The sequence below is a fragment of the Gadus morhua genome, chromosome 12, assembly GCF_902167405.1.
Source record: "Gadus morhua chromosome 12, gadMor3.0, whole genome shotgun sequence".
Lineage (NCBI taxonomy): Eukaryota > Metazoa > Chordata > Actinopteri > Gadiformes > Gadidae > Gadus > Gadus morhua.
The window spans coordinates 7532448-7546049 of record NC_044059.1 but is presented as its reverse complement, the minus strand read 5'-3'; positions in this window follow the sequence as shown (position 1 = coordinate 7546049).

Sequence of the window (13602 nt, the reverse complement as noted above, 5' to 3'; positions counted from 1 at the left end):
GGAGGTGATTTGGTATTGATGGCACCTTGAGACAGATATAAAGGGGAAGGAGCTAACACACATATATCCATCTAACCACACACACACACGCACACACACACACACACACACACACACACACACACACACACACACACACACACACACACACACACTCACACTCACACTCACAACACACACTCAAACACACACACACACACACACACTCACACTCACACACACACACACACACACACACAAACACACTCTTTCTCATGCACACACCACTCCCCCCCCCCCCCCCCCCAACGTACAACACACACACCAACAACAACAACAACTCGACAGCAGCTCCATGCTGTTCCTCCGCCACCTGGGCGCTGCCCCGTGTGCCCATGAATCTCTGAGGTGCTCCGTGTCACCTGATGAACTGCACCCCTACGTCTGCATGCCCACCATGTCTACTATGTATGCCCGAATTTCACACAATGGCCCTGTGTCTACCACAAGGGCCCCATGTCTACAACAAGGGCAGCATCTCTACCACAAGGGCTCCATGTTCACCACAAGGGTCCCAGGTCTAGCACATGGGCCCCATGAATACAACAAGGGCAGCATCTCTACCACAAGGGCCCCGTGTCTACACAAGGAGCCCATGTCTACCACCAGGACCCCATGAATACTACAAGGGCCCCATGTCGACCACAAGGGCCCCATTTCTACCACAAGGGCCCCATGTCTACCACGAGGGGCCCCATGTCACCCACAAGGGCCCCATGTCTACCACAAGGGCCCGATGTCGACCACAAGGGCACCAGTCTCTGCCACAAGGGCCCCATGTCAACCGCAAGGGCCACATCTCCTCCACATACGCCTGCATGTTCATCAGGTACACCTGCATGTCTACCATGGGGGGAAGGTTGGGGCTTGGGGGTGGGGGGGAGGTCAGGTGTTCACGCCCCCCTGAGCAGGCACGCGCCTCTCAGACTCACAGGGGGGTACAAGACGGAGTGAGGGACCCGTGGCTGTCCGTCGCGGGGTGACAGGACTTCTCATCAACACCTCCACGCCCCTCTAACGAGGCGATAAAGTGAATGAATGAGCCATGAAAAGCGGCGCGCCCTGACGGGGTTCCCAGGCCGCCCTCCTCCTCCACCTCCTCCTCCTCCGGCCACCCCCCCCTAACCTCTCGCCCCTCGCTGTTTTGTGGCCGATCGGAGGGCAGCGGTGGGAAGGCTCACGGGAGGATGAGGCAATCTCTACAATGTGTCTGCAACACATTCATCAGGGCCCCCGTGTGATGAATGCACAGCCCACATGCGATGTGCGCTGCTCGTTATGGGAGGCACGGAGAGACGCCGGACGGATGGGGCCGGCACTCGGGCAGAGTGAGATTATTACCACAATATGATTCAATAGCTCTCTCTCTCCCTCTCGCTCTGTCCGTCTCTAGGTCTCTCTCTCTCTCTCTCTCTCTATGCCTAGGTCTCTCTCCTTCCTTCTGTATCTCTCTCTCTCCCTCTCTCTCCCTCTCCCTTTCTCTCTCTCTCTCTTTCTCTCTCTCCCCCTCTCTCCCTCTCTCTCTCTCTCTGTATATATATATATATATATATATATATATATATATGGTTAGTAATGCTGCCTGGTTCATTGGATGACAATGGTAAAGCCTAATACTTTGTTGAAACAAGGTAACATTATTCTGACTTATCTACAAAACCAAAATGTTCCACATTGTGTAATAAATGAATAAACCCCTTTTTTGGGTTGCAAGCCCTTGAAACAGGAGTCCCATCATTTTGATAGTTCAGCCATGAAAGTAGTTTTATTTGAGGTAATCTGTTCGTCATGCTAAAAGAAACATAATCAAAACGGTTTCCTGACTAACATGTATCATTCTGGAGATAAAGCATGGTGCAGCCACTCTTCAGATGAGACTTCTAGATACAAAAATAAATAAGATAGATATTTAGATAGAAACGCTGTAGGTAGAAGCTGGCCCAGAATGATTATCACTGGCAGAAAATCTATTCATACTAGAATAACGTAACTACAGATAGTTTTTTGATTGTTTTGACCCCATTGCCTTCACTTCATAAACTCATATTCAGGGTAATTGGCCGGGATGAATGAAGATAATGAAAAGATAGAGTGAGGACAATATATTCAATTAGCAAGTTTGGAGGTGTAATGAATTTCCGAATTAAATATAATCAGAACACGCTTTGTGATGAGGTGTTAAGATGGTCAAACTGATTGTTAAGTCACTAAGTCTGAAACAGGTCATTTGGATCCTGTGTTATTTCCATCCTAATTGATTTTAAATAGATAATCGTCATAAATTGACAGCCCCTTTTTAATTTCATAAGAAATTATCAAAAAAATGATGGACTGTGGGGAGAATGTGTGCTTTGGAACGGTATGCAGGTCCCAGATTTTTGACAGCCAGTGCAGATTAGTTTGTTCTTCAGAACCAATGACTTTCTCCTAACGCTTTAATCTGTCAGTCCAAACACTTGGAGCAGCCCGTGTTTCATATTCCAGCAAACAGATCGGCGTATTGTCAGTAGCCAAGGCAGAGACAGTAGACCGTATCCATCTGCTACCTCCCGGGAACTGCAGTGGGGCTTAGACGTATTAACTAAATCCTCCTACTTATGCAAACAAACCAGGAATTGTCTAAACAGAGACCCACTCTAACACAAGAATCAAGTTCATAGTTTGTTCCCCTGTTAAAATGCAGATATCTGGGGTTTGAAATGACAAAGGGGGGAGCATGTCGCCTATTTCAATAACAAAGACAGAGGGAGGGAGGGAGGGGGGGGGAAAGGAAACAGCGACAGAATGTGCGCCTTAAGCCTCCGATAACACCTCTCGTTTCCCGTCTCGGGGAGTGACAGTGAAAGCGTATGGCTGGCCCAGTGGCAGGCCTCGGCAGAGGACAGCAGGGGGGGGGGGGGGGGGGGGTTCTTGAGTTGCATCCCAGGAAAGCCTGCGCTCATAAATTGCATGATAGCGGTGTGCGTGTGTTTGTGTGTGTGTGGCGCGTGCGTGTGTGTTTCCCCCCTGCTGCTGAGGTTAGCTTTTACAGCAGGGGGCTGCGAGGGGAAGGGGGGGGGTCGGGTGAGGATGGGCCACAAATCTTGACACCGCCAGACTGACCTGTGGCGTGTGGCAGGGGTCGGGGTGAGGGGGGGGGGGGTGAGGGAGTGTCTCGGTGTGATGGCGGCTTGTCGGCTGAATGCCGACCTGATACTGACTGTATGCATAGCAATGCAAAGCTCTTTATGGGTTTTTAATCAAAGTGTGTCAAGACTGACAAACGCGAGGGTGGGGGAGGGGTGGGGGGGAGGAAAAATGTCTGACAGGCAGCCATGTTTATGTAGAGCGATCCGGGCCATGGAGGAGATAATTCGTGGCGCCCGGGTTTTCCATCTTGTGAAGCGCTGGCGTCAATGACCTTGTTTGAGGAGGGGAGGATCTTATATTCCTCTAATCCCTTGAAAACAAACTCCCACTGATCGCGTGTCAGAAGGGGTTTAAGAGCACCATTGTCAAGTATAAACGCTGACATGAAAATAAGGGGCTTGTTTGTTCTAGCAGTAGCGTCATATGTTTGACTGGCTCTTGAAATGAACTGAGACAGAGGCAATTTGAATAATGTTACTGCTAAACCCAACGGTTTTCCAGAGAATAGCCAGAACATCGTGTTTTGACATCTTTATATTTGCGGAGGAAAGCCTTGCTCTGTAATGGGATTTTGCCTCTTTAGAGACATTTTGATGATAATGTCTCTATTTTATGTCCAATCCTATGAGATATATTACGGCATTACAAGTATTTGTTTGGCTTGTCTGTATCTCTTTCTTTCTCTGTCTTTCTGTTTTATGCCTTTCCCTTTGACACTCTCGCCATTTAAATTTCAGCCATTGAATCAGTTGACAACTTCTTTATGAATTCACCTGACACAAGATGGGCAGGTTCTGTCCATTTAGTTTGCAATTTTCACGGTTGACAGGCGGGAAATGCAATCCTGAATCTCAGTGAGATTCAAATGACAGGCGTGCTGGGGACAGAACTGACACGTATTCATGTGTCCACATATAATTGTGTGCCCCCCTTTTTTAGCCTTTGAACTAAACAGTTGCTAATTTGAGGGCATTTTGGATCAGAGAAACGGGTAAAATCGGCGCACAACCCGGAGTTCACCTCTTTGACATGTTTGGGAGAAGGTTCTTCTTCCCACATGGTGTCATTTGTTGTATAAATATAGCCCAACGATCGGAGAGCTTTCACCATAGCAAAGGACTGTCGGAAGCCAAAACAAGGAACTGTGGTGTTTGCCAATGTGCCACATCAGAGTGGATCTGCGCCTGTGGTGAGGGCAGCACTAAAACCACTCAATTGACAAACTGCCTGCAGGCTCCATTTTGAGACTTCCACCTCAAGAGGACATTTTATCTCACAGTGTGAGGGCATTGACAGGGACTCTGCTCTGAGTAAACACTGAAACGACATTGTGATGTAGTCGTAGCAGGAAACAAGTTAAACATTAGTCTCGGGCCCTTGTAGTCTCGGCTGATGTACCAAAAGCCTGCTGCTGTTGAAAGAAATCTTTAACGGGTGTTATGACCGGCACATTTCTAATCTTGGTGGTATTGTGAAGTCGCAGGGGTTGTAGACGGTGCTAGATTGTAGAAAAGAACACGAAGAGGCATCAGTCAGGTTTTGCCAGCTGCTTCACTCTCAATTCAGGGCAGTGCACATGTGGGGCCCTGTTTGATGGGTCAGGTGGAATGAGACGAAGGATGGAAGACAAGGCCGTCCATCAATGCACATCACTCAGTCAAACCACGTCAGAAGAAAGCGCCTGTAGGAAGCAGACAGAGTGGAGACAGAAGTGTGTCAGCGCAAGACGACTCGAAAAAGGCACAAACAAAGTAATAAAATGAGTGACGGGCTCCATTGAGAGGAAATAGGACAATTTTGTAGCCTCTTTGACATTGGCTTTCTCCGGAGGTAGCCTGCCAAGAATACGGGGCGGATCTCGCGGCGCGTTCTCCCCGAGAGATACAAACACGCCTTGGTGGTCTTCAGAGCACTTGTCAGAGCACTTTAACCTCAACACGTCCCTGCCGGCTTCTAACCCTCAACTCTCACCTCTGATTGGTTGTCGGGGAGCCTCTGTGTGGGTCCCGGCCAAGGGTATGTATCCCTTTTTTGTCCCTGGATCCCGCAGGCTGTAGGGTAGGAGGGTAGGAGGGTAGGAGTGGCGCAGGGTTTATGGCGGCGGTCATGACGTGTTTGTGGGGCTGGGAGTGCTGGGTGTGACAGAGCAGATGGAGGGAGCAGTGGGAGACTGGACGCACCTCTCGGGTTCCCGTGGTGAGTCCCTCGGGCCGGCGGTGGATAGTGACCCGCCCTAATTAATCCTGCAAACTGTACTTTATATCTCCTCAATATCAGGGCGAGAGAGAGAGAGAGAGAGAGAGAGAGAGAGAGAGAGAGAGAGAGAGAGAGAGAGAGAGAGAGAGAGAGAGAGAGAGAGGGAGAGAGAGAGAGAGAGAGAGAGGGACAAAGCCAGAGAGAGGGACAAAGCCAGAGAGAGAGGGATGGAGAGCGAGGGAGAGAGGGATGGAGAGCGAGGGAGTAGAGAAGAGACAGACAGACAGACAGACAGACAGACAGACAGACAGACAGACAGACAGACAGACAGACAGACAGACAGACAGACAGACAGACAGACAGACAGACAGACAGAGAGAGAGGGAGAGGGACAAGGGGATGGAAAGCTAGCGAGTGGAGGGCAGAGTGTGTACATGTAGTTTACACCTCTCCCTTCGCTACCGTTCAGTTGTCTTTTTCATTTCGTCTGTTTCTTGAGGGAGCTGGTGACATGCATGGCAAGCCAGGGAGAGGGAAGGACAGCGAGAGTAGTTACAGAGTTTGGGGGTTTAGGAGGCATGAGCGACAAGGTTGGTAATTGCGGGATCCATGTCAAATGGATGACACAGTATTTTTGTGGCAGTGGAATATAAATAGGGGCAAGAGTTGGGGGGTGTGTTGGTGCGGTGGTGGAGGAGGGAAGGGTGAAAGAGATCAGATCTTTTTTAATTTCAGGGTCAAACTCGGCTCTTACTTATGTTTCAATCATGCAACTGTGTCCGAAAAAAATAAAATGAAATGTGCAGCACATTGCAAGAGACAGGAAAGGCTAATCGTCTTAGGGAAATGATTTGAATACTGGGCGTTTTTGGTGGATGTAGCCTTGCATAAATGGGCTTCCACAAGGCCTTAACCCGTTTTTTTTGCACTAAGTGAGATGTGGAGGAAATATGCAAATCATGTTGGCCCCCCATAGTCAGAATTCCACCATCCAAATTCTTGATGTACCCGCAAGCCGTGCTACGTTCCATCACTGAGGCTGCAAAATAGTCGAAATAATCACATTCTATCATCCTCCTGGCTATTTTCATTAGAGAATCTTTTCAGATCTGCAAAGTTGCTCCAAATTTTTGCCATGTTGCCTCATGAAATGCAGCAATACGATCAAAAGGAAGAAACTTTTTGTTCAACCTGACGGTATAGATAAGCGTCATGCTAACACGTTTGGTCTCCCACGGAAACAAAGGAAGAGCGCGCTGAGCCGGAGCCAGAACACAACATCCCCCTTTTACTACAATCGTGCCCGGGCATAAGACAGGGAAAACGTGGTTGAGCATGTGGATTTTGGCAGCAGTTTAATTCCCGAGTGGTAGGCGACCTATAGTGATCATCAAGTAGCATGAAGTTGTGAAGCTCAGGCCGGGTCCAGTGGGATGTGCTTTTAAGTACAATGCTTGAGTGTTTGCGTTGCTATAGCTTTATCCTTACATCCTGTCTAGTGAATATGTGAACACCTTATACTCTGCTGCATAACACAAGGGCTTTTTTTAAATGCCTCAGGGGATGGGAATCCTATAAACCTAACCAGTTGTTTAATAAAAAGAGTCGCAAGGTATTTATTTGATACGCCGTCGTGTTTGCTTCAGTGCAAATATAGCCTTTTTCTAGCTTATAATAGCCGGCCATTCCTTCTTCCTACTAATAAAAAGTTCACTGAAGGGCTTAGGTGTGCCTCTGTAGGTCTATAAAGCTAGGTCAGCCATTTTTCATACATCTATGTTTAAAAGTGCCAATCCTGCAGTGACCTATTACTATCCAGTATAATAATACCTACTTTTAGATTAAGTAAAGGGTACCTCCAGAGGTCTGAAGTTCCCCCATCCCAGATGGTGATAACCTGAATTCTCTCTCTCTCTCTCTCGCTCTCTCTAACTCACACTTAACCCTATTCCTACTCATTACCACAAGCCCCAGCCACTCTGGACCTACATCACATGAAGATATTCTCCCATAAGTGTTGCCTGCACAGAGAGACAGTCCTTTTGTGTCCTGCGTGTTGCCTCTGGATCATTTATTTCCTCTTGCTCTGTGCCGGTCCTAGGTGGCGGTCATTAAAGAGGCATGTTTGCTCGGAGGACGAGGAAGAGGAGGATCCCATCCCATCCCTCTCTCTCTCCTCCACTCACACATTTTCCATCCATCCATCTCTCTCTCTCTCTCTCTCTCTCTCTCTCTCTCTCTCTCTCTCTCTCTCTCTCTCTCTCTCTCTCTCTCTCTCTCTCTCTCTCTCTCTCTCTCTCGTGCTCTCTCTCAGCATTCTCAAGAGGGGAATCTTGCAGCATTATTCTGCTTCGCCGTCTGTATAAAAGTTACAAATACCTTGAAATGGGGGTTGTATGTTGTATGCTAGTTGGCTGTGACGTCAGCTCGTCTGATGTTACGGCGCACTACTAGACGATGATGTCAAGGCCCCTAAAGATGTCACTCGTCGATAGAACTGAACTCCATGACACTTTGCTTCAATCCAGAAGACATTACTCACAATATCGAACACACGTAAGGGTTCAGATGAATATAGGTTTATTGATATTTCTTGGTTTGTACATAGATAGAATTACATAACTACTTAAGTAAATGTATTTCTTGATTGGAGGAATGTACCATTTTTTGGGGGATGTTTAATCTGTTGTGTAGTTAAATGTGCATTTGGATATTGTTTAAGGGTTTGGATTGTTTAAGGAGGGAAATATCATTAATTGTCGCACATTTATTAATAATGATAAAATCGAACTTAATAGTTTGTTTATTCATTAATATTATAATCGTTTTCTTCTGTTAAATGGACTGCTCTTATATGAGGAGCCAACCTATAAATAGAGTTCACTTGAGCCAGTCAGGGGTAAGATGAGTGAGGAAATGTCTATGTACAGCACCCTGGGTTAGTGGATGGACCCATAGGGGTGATGCCAGCCACAGGGCCTTAGTTCGATTGTTTTGTCATTTTATTAACACAAAAATACAAACAAGATGGCAGACTACCAGCCCAACCGATTCGGCCTGAGAAGCGGATCCTCACAAGTCCATCCTTAACAGGGGGGCCTTGTGGTTTCGCCTTTGAGCCGGCAGTTGAGGTAATTACAAAGGCAAATCGACGTCTGCGTAAATCGGGTGAATCGGCATGGCGGGAAAAGCCTTCTGATGACGTGTTATGTGTGGGAACTGCCACTGTGGGATTTAAACCTTCCTGAAGAAGCAGCAGAGTAGTTAGCAGCTAACGATTACCTCGGACAAAGAGCTGTACCTTTCTGCTCCGAAACGCTTCCTGCTTCCGCTCCCTTTCTCCTCAAACGTTTTTCTGGTGGCTTAAACCCCTACGCTTCAACATGCTGTATAACGATGCACAGCAGCTCTGCTTTCCTTTGAAGAGTTGGAAGAGGAAGAGAAATTCATTGTTTAGCAAGCAAAGTCGCTGCCCGACGTGTGTGCTATATGTCACACCACACACTGACGCTGTTGTGTTCAACGTCCTGCCTCTTATTCCAGAAAGCCTAAAGCTATGCTATAACACACACAGTGAGGCATTAGGCCGGCTTTGTTAAGTTCTGTGGAAAAAATTCAAGCTGACATAATGAAGGATCATCTTTATGGCAATATGGCAGGATCTGTGTTTAAAAGGGGCTTCTATCTCGCTGTCTGACTCACGCATCCGCCAAGCTCCCACTATGAAGAGGGTCCTTGTGGATTCACATACTCAGACACGCACACATAATTTTGCTTCCCAATTAGCCAAAGAGCCAGACTTGGAAGAACCCAATCCATACTTTGTGTCTGCACAAGATTCATGCTTGTTTATTGTATAGAGATCGTTCCAGCATCCTACTACCTGCTGTTATGCATATCATATATTGCCAGTTCCGTCAGATGCTTTTTATTATGAATGTTTAGTCAGTACGCAGGGTTTTAATAAACCACAGATTATGGATTTACGATGGCTACCTTGAACACACTTTTTGGCGTGGAGTCACTCGTGGTAATCGATAAAGTTGATCACCGTAAACTGATTATTCAGCCCATGCGAAACAAAGCTGTGCATGTATGCGTCTCGTTAGATTCCTTCAGTCCTTCCTGAGGTTTTCCCCTCCTGGGGCCCGCTGACACATGAGCACCACTCACAAGGCCCCCCGGGGACTTATGAAGGGGAGGAGCCCCTCTTGTCTGGATCATTTCTCAAGGTTTACTCCTTCTCCCCACTGGGGGTTTGGTTGTGAGTGCTTCACACACTGTGGCCATAACTCCGGATCGATGCTCCACCTGCCTCTTCTCTGTTGTGTTATCTGGCTCCCGGGCCGGGGAGTTCGAAACTTCTCATCTCAATCAGATGAGATGAGATTTGGAAATCCCTTGATTATTTTCTGCAGGACCAGATAATCCAGTAGTTGTGATCCAAATCAGCCTTTTCAAGATGACCAGATCCTGATTATCAGTGATCAAAGTGTACGTAGCTCCGCAACTTGGTTTAAAAAACAATGGACTGCACTTATTTTACCTTTTGTATCTGATTTATATTCTGATTTATAAGGATTTATATTTTGTTCTGATAAATGTTCCTGATTTTTTTCTCAAAATCAAAGATCCAAATCAACTCAATCCCATATTGGGAATGTTCTTGCACGTTTGGATGATTTGATCAATATTATAGGAACCTTTGGATTAGCTCATCGGATCTGATTCAAAGTGGCCTCATGTGTAGCGTTATTGCTATCAGACCACAGCCCCCCTCAGAATGAAGCACCTCAGGAGCTGTGGCCTGTGTCCCGGGAAGAGCATTGACCTAGGGCTTATGTGTACATAAACAGTTAAATTAAACAGTGACTCTTCTTGGTACAGGCGTAGAGTTCCCGTAAAAGTCTGAGCGGTTGGCCAACAGCAGGTGACCAGTTGACACAAAAGTCAGTGTCCTCAGGGAACTAGAAAATACAATTCTTGGAAAAATAAAATAAAATGACCATAGGGTCCCTTTAATGTCCATAAATCTAAAATAGAGAATATATCCAATGGGCCTTGCAACCAAAGAGTTCCAAGAATAATCCAATAAAATGTCAGATAGTAATTGGATTGTTATGTCTTATTTTATATTGCATTCAATGCAGTATAAAAGCAATTGCAAGAAAAGAAGCAAGAACATCAGCAAATGATATAGCCTACTTTGGGCAGGAAGGTTCGCTCAGGAAGATCAGGACAACCGCCATAAACAGACATGTCGTAAACATTTCTTAAACAACCATGAACCACACTGACGGGAGTTTGTTTTCCTTATGAAGTCTGTCATTTCATCCCTGGAAGTACAGCCCGTTCATGTGACAGACATAGGCTGAGGCTGTGTATTGTCACACATGGTTTTAAGCTAACCATATGCAGTGCATAATCCAATCATTTGAACTCCAAGGCTCCTGGGCATTAGATTAAAGACTGTTGAGCTAAGGCCTAAAGTTTGGAATGGATATGTTGATGCATGTACAGTTAAAGCCTCTCTAGTGACGTGGAAGCGTCAAAGTGCAGGATGGACAGCTGTATGGAACAATGGCTTGCTTCAACCACAAATCCTCGCTAACAGAAGTTGGGAAGCTAAACCGGTACAAGCATCGTATTGGGTCAGAGTAGGCTAAGGGTAGCTTAGCCTACGCAACAGATTATTCTTTACTGTTCAGCTGAACTCTGTCTAGCTTAATGGGGAAACTTGTTAGTTGAAGTTCTAGGATGTTGCCCTCTTTCTTCAACACCCTGCAGTAGTACCCATGTGGCTCTGGAAGTCCCCTGGCATCTCACATCGGCCCTTATGTCGTTAATGTGCCCGGGCAGATTGGTGCTTTCGCTTTCCATCTGCGCCTCTGCGCTACCATTGATCATCGCCAGGTGATCCGTCTATCGGTCTTTTAACAGGCATGGTTTAAATATTGTGGTCTGAATTGTGAACAATGAATGACGTATACGTTCATCTCCTGAGGCTGAGGATGCACTATGGGTACTAAAAACGCAAAAGATAAAATCAAAAAAGTGAAAGCAATTCTAAAAGTACCCATAATGTTATTTCATATTCATATGTTAATTCGTATTCCATGAATTTTTTCACTATCTAACATAAACATTGCAGCCTTACAAGTTGTTAAAAAAGAAATCCTTTCATATTTTAACATTCCATTGTCTGGAAGTGTGAGGCCCACATATTTCATTATCATAACCCTTTTCTCAAATGAATGCAGTGCTAACAGCGGTGGCTTCATTAAGGCTCGCAAGAGGAAGAAAAACCCTCCCTGTGCCCAAATACCAGCCAATTGTTGAGACGACCTAGTCTCCGTGATAGTGGCGGAGAAACGCTGTCTTATCATTTCACCTCACCTTGAAACAGGAAAATGCCGATATGCCGCACGGCTTCTTTGGTATAACGCTGAACCTTGGCTTTTCAGCACGACAATGAAAGGACATCTCGGTAGGAGGCAACATAAACAAGAGCTTGCTTTGTGCATTAGTGTGATTAATTCTTTCCGGCGCATGAAATTAGTACAATTTTCTTCCTTTATTTTTTTATTTAAGGGAGTAAAAGTGCTTGTCAAAGCAACCATGGCAGCTGATATTTATGGCCTGTGGTGGGCTCTGCATTGCTGCCAGTATGTCAGTCTTTGTAGTCCGGGGCCCAAGTGTGTGATTCGAGGATATTTATCACTGATCCTACCCTTGAGGGCCTTCTGCAAACTTGTCAAGGAGCGATCATATGCAAAGGCTCACTGAACCCCGCTGGGATTCGTCAGTCAGTGTCGCCTTTTTTCCCCGACAGTTTATTTATTTTTCCCACCGATTTAACGTGGTGACATTGTATTCTTTCCATTCATTCTTGTTCATTAGAAGTGTGCCAAGGAAGCAGTAGGCGCAACTCTCGCTTCACGTGGGAAATATTTACAAAATGTCTCTACCATACAAATGTTCACATCAATCTTTTTGACTCAGTCAGTCAAAATTCATGTTTTCCCCGTTGGATTTACATGGTGATGCTTTTCTATTCAGGATGTGTTTCAGAGAAAATAGTGAATATAAAGTAGCTGAAGAACACTGGAACAAATAAGCCCATTTTGATTCCACACTAGAAATACACCTCCATACTACTTCCATATATCCTTCTCCTCTTTCCTACTCCCGAATAAGTTGTATCGCGGATGTTCTACCAGGTAACATTGTTCCTGTTTGCAGGGATAGCCTAAGTAAGCTAAAGCGCTAGCTGAAGCTGCTTAAAGACACGAGTCACTAATAGAGAAACATGGGCCATTAGACGAGAAGGGAGTGTACAACTTCCACTGAGGCCTTCATCTTACAAACCAAATAGCCGCCATAATAGGACAACAACAATAGCAGGAAGCCAATGGCCGCTGTCGCGAAAACAGAACATAGCGGGTTCCAATAATTTCAGTCCAGTGTAATGGGATAGAAAAACACTGCAATTTCTGGCCATTTTCTGAAATGGTAAGCAAGAGTGCCCTGCACACCGTTAATAACAGCCCTTCATGCTACCTTTGCTTTTAGAGGGAATTTTTTTGGGTAGTCCGACCCTTCCAGAGTTAGAAGTTCCATTTGGTCAAAAAAAGCCTTTTAGGAATCATTAGGGAACTTCCCCACAAATATATTTTTGAGTGTGTGTGAGGTATTTTCTTTCTGTTAAAAGAGATTTTTTATTCTAGATGCTCATGTACTGCAAAATTAACACGGTGAGTTTGCACAAAGTACAGAGCACTGTGTGTGTGTGTGTGTGTGTGTGTGTGTGTGTGTGTGTGTGTGTGTGTGTGTGTGTGTGTGTGTGTGTGTGTGTGTGTGTGTGTGTGTGTGTGTGTTTGTGTGTGTGTATGCATGCATGTGTTTATTAGAGGTGTTGCGGTGTATATGTGTGTGTGTGTACTTACGTGCTATGGTCAAATGTGTGTGCACTTACATGATATGTGTATCTGTTAAAGGTGTGCATATGTGTGGGTATCCCTGTGCTTTAGAGGTGTGTTTAGAGAAGTGCATGTGTGCTTGTATGTGTGTCTTTTTCAAGTGTGTGTATGTGTGTCTGTTTCAGGTCTGTATGTGTTTGTCTGTAAGTGTGTGTGTGTGTGTGTGTCTGTGTGTGTGTCTGTGTGTGTGTGTGTGTGTGTGTGTGTGTGTGTGTGTGTGTGTCTGTGCGTGTGTGTGTGTGTGTGTGTGTGTGCGTGT